This window comes from Trachypithecus francoisi, unplaced genomic scaffold (genome assembly GCF_009764315.1).
Source record: "Trachypithecus francoisi isolate TF-2019V2 unplaced genomic scaffold, Tfra_2.0 Lachesis_group18, whole genome shotgun sequence".
Taxonomy (NCBI): domain Eukaryota; kingdom Metazoa; phylum Chordata; class Mammalia; order Primates; family Cercopithecidae; genus Trachypithecus; species Trachypithecus francoisi.
Genome location: NW_022681463.1, coordinates 35,020,355 through 35,039,691, shown reverse-complemented (window position 1 = coordinate 35,039,691; position 19,337 = coordinate 35,020,355). Strand labels below are relative to the sequence as shown.

At 36.0% G+C, this 19,337-nt stretch overlaps 1 pseudogene; it reads left to right on the top strand.

The window, feature by feature from the left end:
• The first annotated feature begins 436 nt into the window (after positions 1 to 436).
• LOC117063355 overlaps positions 437 to 19,337 on the top strand; it is a 35,089-nt pseudogene continuing 16,188 nt past the window's right edge.

Below are 19,337 nucleotides of genomic sequence, written 5' to 3'. Positions count from 1 at the left end.
GTGCTCATCTTGTCGTGCTTCCTAAGGTAGACGCTCATCTCCGGGGCACTCGTGGATCTGTTCAAAAGAGACCATGAAACATTTGGTGCCATAGCCCAACTTTTGGTGGGAAACATACACAGCTCTTCTGGTGATGCTGTTTGGGCTCGCATCCCTGTGACAGTATTTCCCAAAAGGGACTATAAAGATAACCCGGAAGCCACGTAGCTTCAACTTCATACATTCCAAGAAGGGACGGAAGTCAAGTGTGAAGTGAATGGTACTGTTCCCAGTGACCTTTTTCCTGCCCTACCTCGTGTGCTAAGCTTTCCTGAAAGCCTGTGGACTTCCAAAACATCACCTCTTTCCCATGAAGGACCACCTTATCCTCCCTGCTGTATCAGAATCCATCCAACCAATCAGTACCTCAGCTCCCTCCTCAGAAAAGTAAGCTACCCAAACGGAAATATTTGGGGAAGAACCCACTTCAATAATCCCATTAAACTGTGACCTAGGCAAGTCCTATGTGATAAATGTTTAAAAAAAAATGCTGTTGTTGAAAACAAAATTAGAAAAGGTAGTAATGCAAGTGACTGCTAAATATGACAGTAAAAAACGGAGATATGAAACTGTACCTACTGTGAACAAAAAACTAAAAACTGGCCATAAAGTGGATGGAAAACTCCAAAATGAAAGCCAGAGAAGAAATTCTGTGGTTATGGTTTGAAATACTGCTCACAGAAGAGGCAGAGTAGTAAATGTTTCTGCTCAGGTAGATAGGTCAAAAACTCAGTTAAGTACTAAAAATCTGCTCCTAGAGTAAGAATATGGATCATGCAAAAGCTCAGGGAATTGTCAAAAATTGCCAAGGAAAAGGCATAAAAGAAGCAAACTGAAGCCTCTACTCCAAAAATGCACATTCGAAAGTCCATTTCATGGGTCAATATCAGAATCCTAGTCAGGTGCCCTTCTGCCCAGGTTTCATTTAAAACCACAGAGGTACAGGAATGAAGAAAATGACTCTTCTCTGAAGACAGGACTGGAGAAAGTGTGGAGTGCAGAGATGGTCCCAAACTCCAGTCTTGCTGCTCCTCTATGCACTCACTAGGTAAAGGCCTTCTGAAAATCAGAGTCCCTGAAAAGGCCGGGAAGAGGACAGCAGTGTTGCAGGACCCAACTGAAATGCATGCGCCTGGTGAACGGAATGAACCATAGACATTGGACAAAAAGGGCAGCAAAAGCATTATCTCTGGACTTGAACCAAAAGATATCTGACTCTTCCCATGCATCAGTGTGTAGCATTGATAGCATAGATGATTTGAAATCATCCAACTCTGAATGTAGCTCCTCAGAAAGCTTTCATTTTCCTCAAGGCAGTATGCATGCACCTTCCAAATCCTTTACTTCCTTCTCATCAAAGGAAGAGGAAAAATTCAGTAATTCCTTGAAAATTAATCTTCCAAAATTGTCTCTAAATGCATCATACCGCATGGCAGGACCATATGTGTTGGGGACATTGTTTGGGCCAAGATACATGACTTCCCTTGGTGCCAGCCCCTGTTCTTACTAAAGATAACGGCTTTTAGTCCTATAGGAGGACTGTATTTTATGGTTCAATTCTCCAGCATTTTTTTTTTTCTCTTCGGTACCTTTCTCACTTTTTAGAAAACTTCCAGACACACTTGAATAAGAAGAGAAGGGGCTTGTATTGCAAGGCTATTACAGAGGCAGCGAAAACTGCCAAGCAACTGACCTCTGAAGTACAGGCTCTGAAGTAAAGGCTCTGTTGACTGTTTGAAACATAAACACAGTAAGGTAGGCAAGACCATTGGAAGTCGTCATAGATTTTCAGTCTGTTTAGGAATAATTTCTACTACATAACTTGGCCAAATTGGAGAGAGATTGCACTGAATTGGCTATTTAAAAAAATACTTACCTTATAGCCATTTTTAGACTCAGAAGCTTAAACTGAACATATAATCAAAATTTTATCTTAAGGAAGGTTGATTTTAGGAATATTTTTCAGTTTTGAAGTCTAAAACCATTCCAAGGCATAGAAACCATAGCCTCAAATTGAAATTGAATTTTCGTGAGGACTGTTAATTGTTATTTGTACCTAATACCATGTGTATGTGTGTGTGTGTCTATGTAAAAAGTATAGCCTGTGACTATGGAACATGGACACAGGCTGCATATTGGGGATTGCTGTAAGGGCTAGTGAGATGCAGGAATAGTGTAGATATTTAACGACTACTTATTTTTAATGTATTTTTATTTCAGTAGCTTGAGGGGGTACAATTGGTTTTTGGTTACATGGATGAACTGTGTAGTGGTGAAGTCTAGCATTTTATTGTGCTTATCACCTGATTAGTGTACATCAAACTGTTGGGGTGATCAGACCCAACACCAGGTCGTGGGGGCAACAAAGTTAGGCAGAGTCAAGGAATTGAGAAAAAAGACAGTTTGAGAAGTAAAGTGGGACCAGGGGGCCATCACAATTGTGGAGGCTGCGAAGGCCCCAAGCTCTGGGAGTTGATGCTATTTATTGGTAATCCAACAAAGAAACAGGTGGTGAGAGTGTGGTGGTCAAAAGGGCAGGTGCACAATCTACAGCTGTGGTGGTTTAGCATTTATATGGAACATGTTCTGCTACTTGAGATAATGGGAATACAATTGATCCAGGAGCCTAGGAGGGCTAGAAGCAAGGAGCCAGCAAGTCTAGACATATTCCAGAGGACATTATGCAAGCCCTGCCTTAACTTTCTTCCCAACACTCAGCTTTTTCTCAACATCAAACCCAATATGCAGTTTTTCAGTTCTCATTCCCTACCACGTTTCCCCCTTCTGAGTCTCCAGTATCCATTATACCAGTCTATATGTCCTTGCGTACCCATAACTTAACTCCCACTTATGAGTGAGAACATGCTGAATCTGGTTTTTGATTCATGAATTACTTCATTTATAATAATGTCCTCCAGTTCCATCCAAGTTGTGCAAAGACATTATTTCATTCTTTTTTTATAGCTGAACAGTATTTCATGGTGTGCGTGTGTGTGTGTATGTATATGTATATACATACACACATCACGTATTATTTATCCACTCATCGGTTGATGGGCACCTAGGTTGGTTCTGTATCTTTGCAATTATGAATCACACTGTGATAAACAAACATAAGCTGTTGGTGTCTTTTTTGATACAGTGGCTTCTTTTCCTTTGGGTAGATAATAGTGGGATTGCTGGATCAAATGGTAGGTCTACTTTTAGTTCTTTGAGAAATTTCCATACGGTTTTCCATAGAGGTTGTGCTAATTTACATTCCCACAAACTGCGTGGAAGCATTCCTTTTTCATCACATCAACACTAACATCTATTGTTTTTTAACTTTTTAGTAATGGCCATTCTAGTTGGGGTAAGGTGGTATTTTAACACTTTAATTTGCATTTCCCTGATGATTATTGATGTTGAGGAGTTTTTTCATGTTTGTTGGCAATTTGTATATCTTCTTTTGAGGAATCTCTAGTCATGTTCCTTACCTACTTTTAAATGGGATTATTTTGTTTTTCTCTTACTGATTTGTTTGAGATCCTTATAAATTCTGGATATTTGTCCTTTGTCGGATACATTGTTTACAAACATTTTCTCCAATTCTGTGGGTTTTCTGTTTACTCTGATGATTTTTTTTCTTTTTCTTTTTTTTGCTATGCAAAAGCTTTTGTTTAATAGGCCCCATTTACTTATTTTTATTTTTGTTGCATTTGCTTTTGGGGTCTTACTCATAAATTCTTTGCCTAGGCCAATGTCCAGAAGAGTTTTTCCTAGGTTTTCATCTAGAATTTTTATGGTTTTAGATCCTAAATTTAGATCTTTAACCCATCCTGAGTTAATTTTTTATGTGGTGAGAGATGAAGATCCAGTTTCATTCTTCTATATATGGCTATCCAATTTTCCTAGCACTGTTTATTGAATATAGTATCCTTTTCCCAGGTTATATTATTGTATGATTTGCCAAAGATCAGCCAGTTGTAGGTATTTGGCTTTATTTATTGGTTCTCTATTATGTTCCATAGGTCTATGTAAATACTTTTATAGCAGTACCATGCTGTCTTGGTTACTGTAGCCTTGTAGTATAATTTGAAGTTGGGTCATGTTATGCCTCTAGATTTCTTCTTTTTGCTTAGGATTTCTTTGGCTATTTAGGCTCATTTTTGGCTCCAGATGAATTTTGGGATTGTTTTTCTAATTCTGTGAAAAATACTGTTGTTATTTAACATTTTTATTAGAATTGCATGAATCTGTAGATTGCTTTGGGCAGTATGGTCATTTTCACAATATTGATTCCCCCAATTTATGAGCATGGGATGTATTTCCATATGTTTGTGTCATCTATGATTTCTCTCAGCAGCGTTTTGAAGTTCTCCTTATAGAGATTATTCGTCTCCTTAGTTAAGCGTATTCCTAGGTATTTTATTTTTTTCTAAATATTGTAAAAGGGATTGAGTACTTGATTTGAATCTCAGCTATGTCATGGTTCGTGTATAGCAGTGCTACTAATTTGTGTACATTGATTTTGTAACCAGAGACTTTCGTGAAATCATTGATCAGATCTAGGAGTCTTTTGGAGGGTCTTTAGGGTTTCTAATTACAAGATCATATCATCAGCAAACAGAGTTTGACTTTCTCTTTCCCAATTCTGAAGTCCTTTATTTATTTCTTTTTCCTTATAGCTCTGGCTAGGACTTCCAGTGCTATGTTGAATAGAAGTGGTGAAAGTGGGCATCCTTGTCTTGTTCTGGTTCTTAGGGGGAATTCTTTCAACTTTTCTATGTTCAGTATGATGTAGGCTGTGAGTTTTTTATATATGGATTTTATTATCTTCAGGTGTGTTCTTTCTGTGCCTAGTCTGTTGAGGATTTTTATCATAAAACAATGCAGGAGTTTATTGAATGCTTTTTCTGCATCTACTGAAGTGATCATACGGTTTTTGGTTTTAATTCTGTTTGTATAATGTACTTAATTTATTGTCTTGTGTATATTGAATCATCCATGCATCCCTGGAATGAAACCTACTTGATTATGAAGAATTACTTTTTTGATGTGCTGCTGGATTCAGTTAACTAGTATTTTGTTGAGAATTTTTGCATCTGTATTTATCAGGGATATTGGTTTGTAGTTTCCATTTTTTGTTATCTCCTTTCCTGGCTTAGTATCAAGGTGATACTGGCTTTGTAGAATGAGTTGGGGAGGATTCCATCCTTTTAAATCTTTTGGAATAGTTTCAGTAGAATTGGTACCAGTTCTTCTTTGAATGTCTGGTAGAATTTGGCTGTGAACCCATCTGGACCTGGGCTTTTTGTGTGTGTGTTGGCAGTTTGTTTTTTCAATTACTGATTTGCTCTCACTGCTTGTTATTGGTCTCTTCAGGATTTCTATTTCTTTCTGATTCCAGCTAAACAGGTTCTAAATTTATCCATTTCTGCTAGATTTTCTAGTTTTGCATAGAGGTGTTTATGTATACTTGAATGACCTTTTTTATTTCTGTGGTGTCAGTTGTAATGTGTCCATTTTTATTTGTTGCGGGAAGTCAGGGACCCCAATCGGAGGGACTGGCTGAAGCCATGGCAGAAGAACATAAATTGTGAAGATTTCATGGACATTTATTAGTTCCCCAAATTAATAATTTTATAATTTCTTATGCCTGCCTTTACTGCAGTCTCTGAACATAAATTGTGAAGATTTCATGGACACGTATCACTTCCCCAATCAATACCCTTGTGATTTCCTATGCCTGTCTTTACTTTAATCTCGTAATCCCAGCATCTTCATAAGCTGAGGAGGATGTATATTGCCCCAGGACTCTGTGATAATTGCATTAACTGTGCAAATTGTTTGTAAAGCATGTGTGTTTGAACAATATGAAGTCTGTGCACCTTGAAAAAAGAACAGGATAACAGCAATGTTCAGGGAACAAGGGAGATAACCTTACACACTGACTGCCAGTGAGCCAGGTGGAAGCGAGCCATATTTCTCTTCTTTCAAAAGCAAATTGGAGATATATCGCTGAATTCTTTTTCTCAGCAAAGAACATTCCTGAGAAAGAGAATGGGTCCCTGAGGGGAGGCCTCTAAAATGTCCACTTTGGGGGCAGCTGCCTTTTACGGTCGTAGACAAAGGGATGAAATAAACCCTGGTCTCCCATAGCACTCCCAGGCTTATTAGGATGAGGAAATTCCTGCCTAATAAATTTTGGTTAGACTGGTTGTCTGTTCTCAAACCCTGTCTCCTGATAAGATGTTATCGATGACAATGCATGCCTGAAAGTTCATTAGCAATTTTAATGTCACCCCATCCTGTGGTCCTGTAATCTTGCTCTGCCTCCATTTGCTTTGTGATATTTTATTACCTTGTGAAGCATGTGATCTCTGTGACCCACACCCTATTCGTACACTCCCTCTCCTTTTGAAAATCATTAATAAAACTTGCTGGTTTTATGGCTCAGGGAGCATCACAGAACCTGCTGACGTGACGTCTCCCCTGGACACCCAGCTTTAAAATTTCTCTCTTTTGTACTTGTTCCCTTTATTTCTCAGACCAACCAATGCTTAGGGAAATAGAAGAACCCATGTTGAATATCGGGGTGGGGTTTCCCCGATATCTATTTCTCATTGAGCTTATTTGAATATCTCTTCTATTCTTGGTTAACCTAGCTGGTGGTCTATCAATTTTGTTTATCCTTTCAAAGAACCAGCTTTTTGTTTCATTGATCTTTTGTATTTTTTGTTTCAATTTCATTTAGTTCTGCTGTTATCTTTGATATTTATTTTCTTCTGCTAGCTTTGAGTTTGGTTTGTTCTCGTTTCTCTAGTTCCTTAAGGTGTGACATTTGCTTGTCAGTTTGTCAGTTTGTGATCTTCCAGACTTTTTGATGTAGGCATTCCGTGCTGGAAACATTCCTCTTACCACTGCTTTTATTGTATCCCACAGGCTTGATAACTTTTGTCACTAGTATCATTCATTTTGATAATTTTTTAAATTTCTATTTTGATTTTATTTTTAATCCAGAAATAATTTGGGAGCAGATTATTTAATTTCCATGTACATGTATAGTTTTGAGGGCTTCTTTTGGGATTGATTTCTAATTTTATTCTGCTCTGCTCTGAGAAGATATTGGCTGTTATTTCAATTTTTAAAAATTTATTAAAACTTGTTTTGCAACCCATCATATGATATATCTTGGAGAATGTTCCATGTGCTGGTAAGAAGAACGTATAGTTCACAGTTCTTGGGTAAAGTGTTCTGTAAGTATCTGTTAGGTTCCATTTGTTCTAGAGTGCAGTTTAAGTTCAGTATATCTTTGTTGACTTTCTGCCTTGATGATTTGTCTAGTGCTGTCAGTGGAGTGTCAAAGTGCTCCACTATTATTGTGTTGCTGTCTATCTCTTTTCTTAGGCTTGGTAGTAATAGCTTTATGAATCTGAGTGCTCTACAGTTAGGTGCATATATAGTTAGGATTATTAATATATTTGTGTTGAATTGATCCTTTTATTATTATATGACTTTCTTTGTCTTTTTTTTTTTTTTTTTTTTGCTTAAATAATTATTGTTGCTTTAAAGTCTGTTTTATCTAGGAATAGCAATTTCTGTCACTTTGGTTTACATTTGCATGAAATATCTTTTTCCACCCCTTTATCTTGAGTCTGTAAGGATCCTTTACATTTTAGATGTGTCTCCTGAAGATAGCAGATATTTGGTTTGTGGGTCTTAAAAATCCATTCTGCTAATTTGTATCTTTTAAATTGAACATTTAGGCCATTTACATTCAATGTTAATATTAAGATGTCAGGTAATGTTCCAGTGATCATGTTGTTACCCAGTGACTTTGTTTCCTTCATTGTGTTATTGTTTTGCAAGTCATTTGAATTTTATGCTTCCAGTGGTTCCATTCTGTTGTGTTCCAGCCTTTTGTTTCAAGATACCGTAACTCCTTTTAATGTTGATTGTAGGGCTAGTCTGGCATTAACAAATTCCCTCAGCCTTTGTTTGTTGAGAAAGGCTATTTCTTTATCATTTATGACACTTAATTTTGTTGGATACAGAATTCTTGGCTGACAATTATTTTGTTTATGGAGACTAAAGATAGGTCTCCACTTCCTTCTGGCTTGTAAGATTTCTGCTGAAAAATTCTGTTAGTAGTTCGATAGATTTTCTTTTAGCGGTTACCTGATGTTTTTGTCTCACTGCTCTTAAAATTATTTTCTTTACATCGACTCCAGATAGTCTGATGATTATATGCCTTAGTGATTTCTCTTTTTTTTTGCAATTAATCTCCCAGAAATCATTTGAGCTCCTTATATTTGAATGTCTAAATCTATAGCAAGACCCAGTAAATTATACTCTATTATTATTTCAAATAGGTTTTCCAAACTTTTTGCATTTTTTTCTCCCTCAGGAACATGTACAATTCTTAGGTCTGGCCAGTTTACATAATTCCATATTTCTTGGAGACTTTGTTCACTTATTTTCAATATTTTTTTAAAAAAATTTTGTCTGGTTGAGTTAATTCAAAAGCCTAATCTTTGAGCTCTGAAATACTTTCTTCTACTTGGTTTAGTTTGTTTTTAAAACTTTCCACATCATTTCATAGTTTCCTAAATGTGTCTTTCATTTCCAAAGTTCTGTTTCTTTTTCTCTGAAATATCTATTTCTTTAGGAAATTTTTCATTCATATCCTGAATTGTTTTAAATATTTTTAATGTTGACTTTCACCTTTCTCTGTATCTCCCTAAGTAACTTAATAAACTTTTGAATTCTTTATCTGGTATTTTAAATATTTCATCTTTATTTGGATCCCCTACTGGAGAGTCCAGAAAGATAATTCTGGTAATGTGAAAAACAGGGTTCTGTAACACCCCCTGAAGATCACACTAACTCATCAGCAATGGATGCACTAAGCTTCACAAATATGCTAAAGGATTAACTGAGAGTGACAAAACCAACATTTAAAATACGGATACAGTGGCTCACTCCTGAATCCCAGCACTTTGGGAGGCCCAGGTGGGTGGATCAGATCACAAGGTCAAGAGATCGAGACCATCCTGGCCTTATGGTGAAACCCGGTCTCTACTAAAAATACAAAAATTAGCTGGATGTGGTGGCACATGCCTGTAGTCCCAGCTATTTGGGAGGCTGAGGCAGGAGAATTGCTTGAACCCAGGAGGCGGAGGTTGCAGTGAGCCGAGATCCTAACACTGCAAGACTCTATCTCAAAAATAAATAAATAAATAAATACACTGTTGTTTATTTAAACACAAATAAATATAACCAATTCTATAGTGACACATAAAATACTTATATGTGTATTCTCAGTAAGAAGGATGAAAAACTCTTTCCTCTGTTTACATAGGCTCTGGCTTGGAGTAGGGGGGACAGTGGGATGCTAAAGACAGTACCTGAGTTAAGATTATTAGGATCTGATATTCAGGGCAGGTTTGGTTGTAACAATTTCTCATTTTTTTTTTCTTTTTTTTTTATCTGAGAATACCTTGATTTTTCTTCCAGTCCTGAAAAATATTTTGCTGACTATAGAGTTCTGGATTACTAGTTTATTTTTTTTTCAGTTCTTAGAAAATGTGTCACTTCCTTCTAACCTCTGTGGTTTCTGATAAAAAAAATCCATTGTAACTCAAATTATTTTTCCCTAGAGATAAAGTGTAGTTTCTCTCTCACTGCTTTCAAGATTTTTCTTTGTCTTTATTTTCCAAAGTTTGAGCATTATGTGTTTTGCTGTGATTTCTTTGAGTTATACTGTTGGAATTCATCCAACTTCTTAATTATGTAGATTTATTTCTTTTGCCAAATTTGGAAATATTTTTCACATATTTCTTTAAGTTTTTAGCTCCACACTCCTTATTCTCTTCCCCTGGAACTCTGATGACACAAATGTTAGCTGTTTTCTTTTTGTCCCACAAGTCCCTCTGACTGTATTTATTTTATATTTTTAGTATATTTTCTTTCTATTGCTCACATTTGACAATTTATATTTTCTATCTTCAAGTCCATTGGTTGTTTTGTCTTCCCTCTCCATTTTGTTTTTGAACACATCCATTTATATTTTTAAAAACAATCGTATTTTTCAGTTCTTAAATTTCTATCTGGTATTCTTTATATCTTCTCTCTCTTTGCTGAGATGTCCTTTTTTTTTTTTTTCTGCTGAGTCTATATGTTTTAATTGGTCCAAGCATGTTCATAATTGCATATTGAAGCAATTTTATGATGGTTGCTGTAAAGTCTTTGTCAGTTAATCCTAATATCTGTCTCATCAGCGTTGACTTCTATTAATATTTTCTTCATTCACTTTGATAATTTTCTAATTCTTAAAGTAATCAGTGACTTTTGTTTGCAACTTGGAAGCTTCTGTTATTATGTATGAGACTCTGGATCTTATTTAAATCTTTGTTTTAGCTGACTTCTTTGACATCGCTTTTTCAAGGGACAGTTGGAGAGGGGGAATCAGTGCTGTTGCTTTGTAAGTGCTGTTAGGTGAGAGAGGAAATCTAGGCTCCTTACTCAGCCTAATAACACCTGGGGAGAGTTTCTCATTACTGCTGGGCAGAGATGGGAATTCTGGCTCCCCAGGTGAAATCCACTCATACTTTTCTGGCTAAGATGGCTAGGAGTGCCTCTTTACTGCGCCCACATTCCTCTACTGACACCGTGGAGAGAGTGACCTCATTTGTCAAGGAGGTGATGAGAATACTGACTCTCCACTAACCCCTTCAGGCACCACCCTCAGCAGATAGAGGAGGGGACACCTTATTATTACTATTAATAGATCGAGTAGATAGCCAGATTCTTCTCTCTGACTTTGTTGATGAGGAAGGGGATAAGACCACCATTTTTCTTTTGACGTTTGGCTTGAGTCAAGCAGTTATTCCTGAAGGTGTCTTGCTAGGCTGCCCATTCTGTTTTTTTTCGTGTTGTTGTTGTTGTTGTTGTTGTTTTTATTGTTGTTTTGTTTGTTTAGGAAGAGTAAGATTTTTATGTGGCTTTCATTTTATTTCACTTTTCCTGTGTCTGTTGGATTGCCAGCTTCTTCAGCTCCAAGTCTGGGATACATGTGAGGAACTCACCATCATGGTGTTCCTTGCGTCCTTATGTTCCTAGCTGCTAGCTGTTCTGACTTTTTTTCCCCTATTTATCAGGCTTGCTCTGTTTGCTTTTGTGTAACAATGCCAGGGTTTTTAGTTGTACATTGTGGAAGAATAGGGAAATGTTTGCCTACTCCATTTTCTCACATGACAGAATTGAGCAAATAGATTTTGAGAAAAGAATTTGAGTTTATTAATGGAAAAGCAGAAGGCTGAAAAGTTACTTAGTCTGCACGTCAACTGAAACTCTGTGCAGAGATTGGTAATCAGTCATCTTCATTTTCACTCAGAATTATCAAGAAACAGACTGAAAGCTGTATATTAAATCACAGTAACAATTATCTGACCAGTTTCTTTAAGAAGAATTTGTTAAATAGTCTTTGTCCGCAATTCCTACAAATAGAACAGGTTTTCACTGGATTCTGCTTAAATAATCCAAATCAAGTTGTAACTTGAAGAAAACTTTTAAGATATTTTTCAATCCTTCATTGATATAGGTAATAATAAACCTCTTAACATGTTATAAGTGTTAAATAGGCATTTAGTTGCTTTACTGAAGATCTTCTGTGTAGGTAACATTGCCTTTAAAGTAATAGTTTTAAAGGCAACTTGAGTTTATTTTATTTCCTTGTATTTCTTTCAAAGCGTAAATAGTTCCAGCCCTAGAATAGAAATGCATAATTTCCTGGGACTCCTCAGATGAGTAGCCAAAGGGAGAACTGCTTGGCTACATAAAATTTAACATATTTTTAAGCAAAATCATACATATCCAAATGTGGGTTCTGGCAGTTTGGGATGTCATGTCACTATGAGGAATTCCCAAAGGGACTCTGAAACGCTCATGGAATTACTGTGTTACAGCAGTAAACACAGTAGGCATAGTTTCTCTATAGTCATAACAAATTATGATCTGTGTGATATACTTTGTGTAGTAAGTAATACGAGTATAATATAACAAGACTAATTTTGCTTAATTTTTACGTGCACCATATGTGATAAAATGTGGCCAAATTGTAATTATTTTCATGAAAATATAGATAAATTCCAATGTTTAAAAAGCCTGTAATTTGTTGTAAACTTTGAAGCTATGCATGTAATGTGTTCTTGTTTATTTTATATAATCAATTATGAGAAAGTTAAAAAATAACCAAATATTCTAGGAAATAATTGTCTTTTTGTGTGTGAAGAAACCAATCATCCAAAAAAATATTTCCAAGAAATATGTCCTGCCATGTTAAGCTAAGCATTTGCATTGTTTAATTCAGTAGTTGCAAATCCCAGGTTCATGGACCCAGATTCTATCCATTGGTGCACCTTAATCTGCTACTGTGTTCCACAGTTATTGAATATACCCTTATCTGACGTCGTCCCTTAGAAAATGCAGCTTGTGAATACCAGATGAGAAAATATACTTGAATAACAGGAAAATATAAATCTACTCATACTGGACCAGTAACACTAATTTTATTTTTTATGTCGAGAAAATTTGCACAATTAAATGGAATAGCTGAGGTTTGTATAAATGGTAAATACAATGAGACACTTAACAAAGCCTCTGGTCCTAATCTGTTATGGGCATCTGCCCCCAGAACACATCCACTTGTGTAAGATACTGTTTGCTTAAGTTAGTATCCAAAAGTGTAATACTATCCTTTTTAAAATTTTCCACATTATGTATATTTTCACTTTGCCTAATCCACTTGGCCTTAACTCACAGTTTAAATTAATATTCACTGAGTGCGTATACTGTCTAAGACAGTGTACTATTTCTGCAAGACATATAGGGATGAAGTACACACAGAGCCTGATTTCAAGAATTCCAGTAAGTGAGCCTCCAAACCCCACACCACCTTAGTGTACATTTATCTCTCATTCTAAACACAAGATGAAAGGAACCAGGAAAAATGAAAATCTATTAGCACTAAGAGAAGAGGCTACACAATAGCTGAGTAGGTCTGGGTAAAGAAGCTGTTTTGGATTGATGAGAATGAGTCCAACTGATTCCCTTACAAGAAAGTCTAAACCACAGATCTTGTTTTAATCGTTCTGATAGCCTCGGGAGATTCCTAACTAGGGAATCCTAAACCCCTAATGAAATACTTTCTTAGACTGAAATGATGTTGAGCCCTGATTGGGTAATGCCATTAGGCTTGAGAATCTATTTGTTGCCATAGCCCATTACCAAGTGAATAATTGTGCAAGAGAGAATCACAAAAACAGCTTGGAAGGAAAAAGGAGAAAAAAATAAAGAGAAAGGACACAAGTTATGGCCTTAGCTTGACTAGTAGATCCTCAGAGGAAATATTCTTGGTGGTGTGAAATCTTAGACATTTTTCACTTCTTTGGTTAATTCCTAGGTATTTAATTTATGTGTGGCTATTGTAAATGGTACTTTAAAAAAATTCTTTTTCACATTGTTCACTGTTGCCATATAGAAATGTTACTGATTTTTGTATGTTGATTTTGTGTCCTGCAACTTTATCAGTTCTAGTAAGTTTCTTGTGGAGTCTTTTGGGTTTTCTAAACATAAGATCATATCACCTGCAAACAAGGATAATCAACTTCCTTCTTTCCACTTTGAATGCTCTTTCTATCTTTCTCTTCTCTGATTGCTTTGGCTAGGATTTCCAGTACTATGTTGAATAACAGTGATGACAGTGGTATCTTTGTGTTTCAGATCTTAGAGGAAAGGCTTTTGGTTTTTCTCCATTCAGTGGAATACTATCTGAGTCTGTTATATGTAGCTTTTATTATGTTAAAGTATGTTACTTCTAACCCCAGTTTTTTGAGGGTTTTTATCTGAAGGGATGTTGAATTTTATCAAGTGCTTTTTCATCATCAATTTAAATGCTCATATGGGTTTTGGTCCTTAGTACTGTTGATACAATGTATCATATACACGATTGATTTGTGTGTGTTGAACCATCCTTGCATCCTAGGGATAAATCCCTCTTAGTTGTGATGAATGATCTTTCTAATATGTTGTTGAATTTGGTTTGCTAGCATTTTGTTGAGGATTTTTGCATTAGTATTCATCAGATATATTGGCCTGAAGTTTCTTTCTTTCTTTCTTTCTTTTTTTTTTTTTTTTTTGATATGTCTTTGTTTGGTTTTGGTATCAGGGTAGGTACCAAATTCATAGAATGAATTTGGATGTATTCCCTCTTTTTCAATTTTTCAGAATAGTTTGAGTAGGATTGATATTGGTTCTTCTTTACATGTTTGGTGGAATTCAGCAGTGAAACCATTGGGTCTTGGGCTTTTCTTTACTGGAAATGTTTTATTATGGCTTCGATCTCATTATTTGTTATTGGTCTGTTCAGGTTTTGTATTTCTTCTTGATTCAGTCTTGGTAGGTTGTATGTATATAGGAATTTGTTCATTTCTTCTAGATTTTCCAATTTATTGGCATATAGTTGCTCATAGTAGCCAATAATAATCCTTTGAATTTCTGCAGTATCAGTTGTAATGTCTCCTTTTTCATTTCTGATTTTATTTATTTGGGCCTTCTCTCTTTTTTACTTGGTCTGGTTAAAGATTTGTCAATGTAGTTTAACTTTTCAAAAATACAACTTTGTAAAAATTTTATCTTTTGTTTTGTATTTTTTTCAATTTCATTTATTTCTGCTCTGATCTTTATTATTTTTTTTTTCTCCTACTAGTTTTGGGTTTGGTTTGTTCTCACTTTTGTAGTTCTTTAAGATACATCATTAGATTGATTTTTTGAAGTTTTTCTTATTTTTTTGTTGTAGGCATTTGTAGCTATAAACTTCCCTCTGAGTACTGCTTTTGCTGTATTCCATAGGTTTTGGTATATTGTGTTTTCTTTATCATTTGTTTTTAGACATTTTTCAATTTTCTTCTTAATTTTTTCATTGATCCACTGGTCATTCAGGAGAATATTGTATAATTTCCATGTGTTTATATATTTTCCAAATTTCCTATTAATTTCTAGTTTTATTTCATTGTGGTCAGAGAATAGGCTTGATACATATATTTTTAATGTTTTAAGACTTGTTTTATGACCTAATATATAGTCTATCCTGCAGAATGATCCATGTGTTGAGGAAAAGAATGTTTGTTCTGCAGTCCTTGGATGAAATGTTCTGTAAATATCTATTAGATCCATTTGGTTTATAGTGCAGATTATGTCTGATGTTTCTTTGTTGATTTTCTGTTTGAAAGATCTGTCCAATGCTGAAACTTGGGTGTTGAATTCTGTAGCTATTATTGTATTGGGGACTATCTCTCTCTTTACCTCTAATAATATTTCTTTTATATATCTGGGTGCTCTAGTTTTGGGTACATATATATTTAGAATTGCTATATCCTCTTGCTGTAGTGACATTTTTACCATTATATGGTGATCTTCTTTGTCTCTTCTTGTAATTTTTGTCTTGAAGTCCATTTTGTCTGATGTAAGTATGGCTACTCCTACTCTTGCGGGCAGGCATCAGCTGAATTTGGTGCAGTTTCTTTTTCTGCTCTAACAGAACAGAAGCGTGTTCAGTGCCTCATAATTGCTGTATTCTCCCTCTCCTGGTGCCCAGAGACGCTCGCTGCACCACCCGCCACTGTTGCCAAGGGTGAGGGAGGAGTGGCATGGACAATTCAGGACTGCTTTTCCTATCTCTTCCATGCCTCTTTCAGTAATATGAACTTGGAACCAGGTACTATGTGTGCTTATCTGATTTTTGGTTCTTATGAAAGTGTTATTACTGTGTAGATAGTTGTTAACTTGGTGTCCTTGTTGGGGGACAGGCAATCAATGGAGCTTTCTATTCTACCATCTTTCTACTAGCTTACTGTTTAAATGGAAAATAAATAAGTTGGTAGCCAAATAAAATCTTTAAAATATTCCAGTTTTAGGCCAAGCATGGTGGCTCACACTTGTAATTGCAACATTTTGGGAGGCCGAGGCAGGGGAATTGCTTGAGGCCAGGAGTTTGAGACCAGCCTGGGCAAAGACAGCGACGCTCTGTTTCTACAAAAAATAAAAAAAATAGATGGGCATGGTGGTGCGTGTCTGTAGCTCTAGATACACAGGAGGCTGAGGAGGGAGGATCACTTGAGCCCAGAAATTGGCATATAGTTGCTCATAGTAGCCAATAATAATCCTTTGAATTTCTGCAGTATCAGTTGTAATGTCTCCTTTTTCATTTCTGATTTTATTTATTTGGGCCTTCTCTCTTTTGTCCTCAAGCTGATAAGCAACTTCAGCAAAGTCTCATGATACAAAATCAATGTGCAAAAATCACAAGCATTCTTATATACCAACAATAAGCAAGAAGACAGCTAAATCATGAGTGAATTCCTATTCACAATTTCTACCAAGAGAATAAAATACCTAAGAATACAACTTACAAGGGACATGAAGAACCTCTTCAAGGAGAACTACAAACCAATCCTCAAGGAAATAAGACAGGACATAAACAAATGGAAAAAAAACTTACATGCTCATGCAGCAAGCCATGATTGAAATACTGCTGTCCAGCTTGGGTGACAAAGTAAGACTATGACTAAAACAAACAAGCAAAAAAAATGTGTGTATACATATACGCATACACGCACACACACACACACACACGGGAGGATTTGGATGATTAAATGAATTTAGGAAATGCAAAACACATATTTTTTTAAAATTTTACTATAAGTTCTGGGATACATGTGCAGAACGTGCAGGTTTGTTACTTAGGTATGCATGTGCCATGGTGGTTTGCTGTACCTATCAATCCATTAACTAGGTTTTAAGCTCCACGTGCGTTAGGTATTTGTCCTAATGCTCTCCCTTCCCTTGATCCCCAAACCCTGATAGGCCCTGGTGTGTGATGTTCCCCTCCCTGTGTCCATGTGTTCTCATTGTTTAGCTCCCACTTATGAGTGAGAACACATGATGTTTGGTTTTCTGTTCCTGTGTTAGTTTGCTGAGAATAATGGCTTCCAGCTTCATCCGTGTCTGGGCGAAAGACACAAACTCATTCTTTTTTATGGCTGTGTAGTATTCCATGGTGTATATGTGCCACATTTTCTTTATCTAGTCTATCATTGACAGGCATTTGGGTTGGTTCCAAGTCTTTGCTATTGTAAATAGCAAAATAAATATATGTGTGCATGTGTCTTTATAGTAGAATGATTTATAATCCTTTGGGTATATACCCAGTAATGGGGTTGCTGGGTCAAATGGTATTTCTAGTTCTAGATCCTTGAGGAATCGCCACACTGTCTTCCACAATGGTTGAACTAATTTACACTCCCACTAACAGTGTAAAAGCATTCCTATTTCTCTACATCCTCACCAGCTTCTGTTGTTTCCTGACTTTTTAATAATCATCATTCTGACTGGCATGAGATAGTATCTCATTGTGGTTTTGATTTGCATTTCTCTAATGACCAGTGATGATGAGCATTTTTTCATGTGTTTGTTGGCTGCATACATGTCTTCTTTTGAGAAGTGTCTGTTCATATCCTTCACCTACCTTTTGATGGGGTTGTTTTTTTCTTGTAAATTTGTTTAAGTTCCTTGTAGATTCTGGATGTTAAACCTTTGTCAGATGTGCAGCTTAAAACATTTTTCACCCATTCTGTAGGTTGTTTGTTCACTCTAATGCTAATTTCTTTTGCTGTTCAGAAGCTCTTCAGTTTGAATAGGTTCCATTTTAGCTTTTATTGCAATTGCTTTTGGTATTTTAGTCATGAAGTCTTTGCTCATACCTATGTCCTGAATGGTATTGCCTAGGTTTTCTTCTAGGGTTTTTATGGTTTTAGGTTTTACATTTAAGTCGTTAATCTATCTTGAGTTAATTTTTGTATAAGGTGTAAGGAAGGGATCAATGTTCTGTTTTCTACATATGGCTAGCCAGTTTTCCCAGCACCCTTTATTAAATAGGTAATCCTTTCCCCATTTCTTGTTTTTGTCAGGTTTGTCAAACATCAGATGGTTATAGATGTGTGGCATTATTTCTGAGGCCTCTGTTCTCTTCCATTGGTCTATATATCTGTTTTGGTACCAGTACCATGCTGTTTTGGTTACTGTAGCCTTGTAGTATAGTTTGAAGTCAGGTAGCATGATGCCTCCAGCTTTGTTCTTTTTGCTTAGTATTGTCTTGGCAATGTGGGCTCTCTTTTTGGTTCCTTATGAAACTTAAAGTATTTTTTTTCTAATTCTGCCAAGAAAGTCAATGGTAGCTTGATGAGAATAGCCTTGAATCCATGAATTTTTTTGGGCAGTATGGCCATTTTCACAATATTGATTCTTCCTATCCATGAGCATGTAATTTTTTTTTCCATTTGTTTATGTCCTGTCTTACTTCCTTGAGGATTGGTTTGTAGTTCTCCTTGAAGAGGTTCTTCATGTCCCTTGTAAGTTGTATTCTTAGGTATTTTATTCTCTTTGTAGAAATTGTGAATAGGAATTCACTCATGATTTAGCTCTCTTCTTGCTTATTGGTATATAAGAATGCTTGTGATTTTTGCACATTGATTTTGTATCATGAGACTTTGCTGAAGTTGCTTATCAGCTTGAGGACAAAACACTAAAATCTCATTTTTAGGATTCTCAATTGCTCATTGCAGTGTCTCTCAAACATATTTAACCTTAACCTTATGTGAATATATATGCGCATGTATACACTATGTAATATCTATCAATAGTCCTCTATGTCTAGTTTTCTATATAAAACATCTTTCAAAATGCTGTAAAAATATCTGTGTATATTTCCCTTATCTGGGATAGAGCTACCCTTCTGTTTTTTATGTTCTATTTGTACACAGTTATTAGATATCTACTTGATATCTTACTTGATATTGAATCTTAAATAGAAAATGCTTGTTTTTCTATACTCATAAGACTTCTGGCATCAAATATGTGAATTTTCCACATCAAGCAATTCTCTAAATTTCTTTAAGTGCCAACTGGATGTCCTACAATTTAGTTCAATGCTAACACTAATTACCTGGAGTTACCACAGACATCAGAGTTTAAGGGTTTAGTCCTACAAGACTGTTCCCCCATGTCAGATGCCAATTTTGATTAGCAGGGCCCAAGGTTTCCCACACCTGTGCCTGATTTGACTACAGGTTGGGCTTCTCACAACCCCCTCTTCACATTTGGTGATTTGCTATAATGTGTCACAGAACTCAGGGAAACACTTTACTTACTATTACCAGTTTATTATAAAAAAAAATTACAAAGAATACAAACTAACAGAC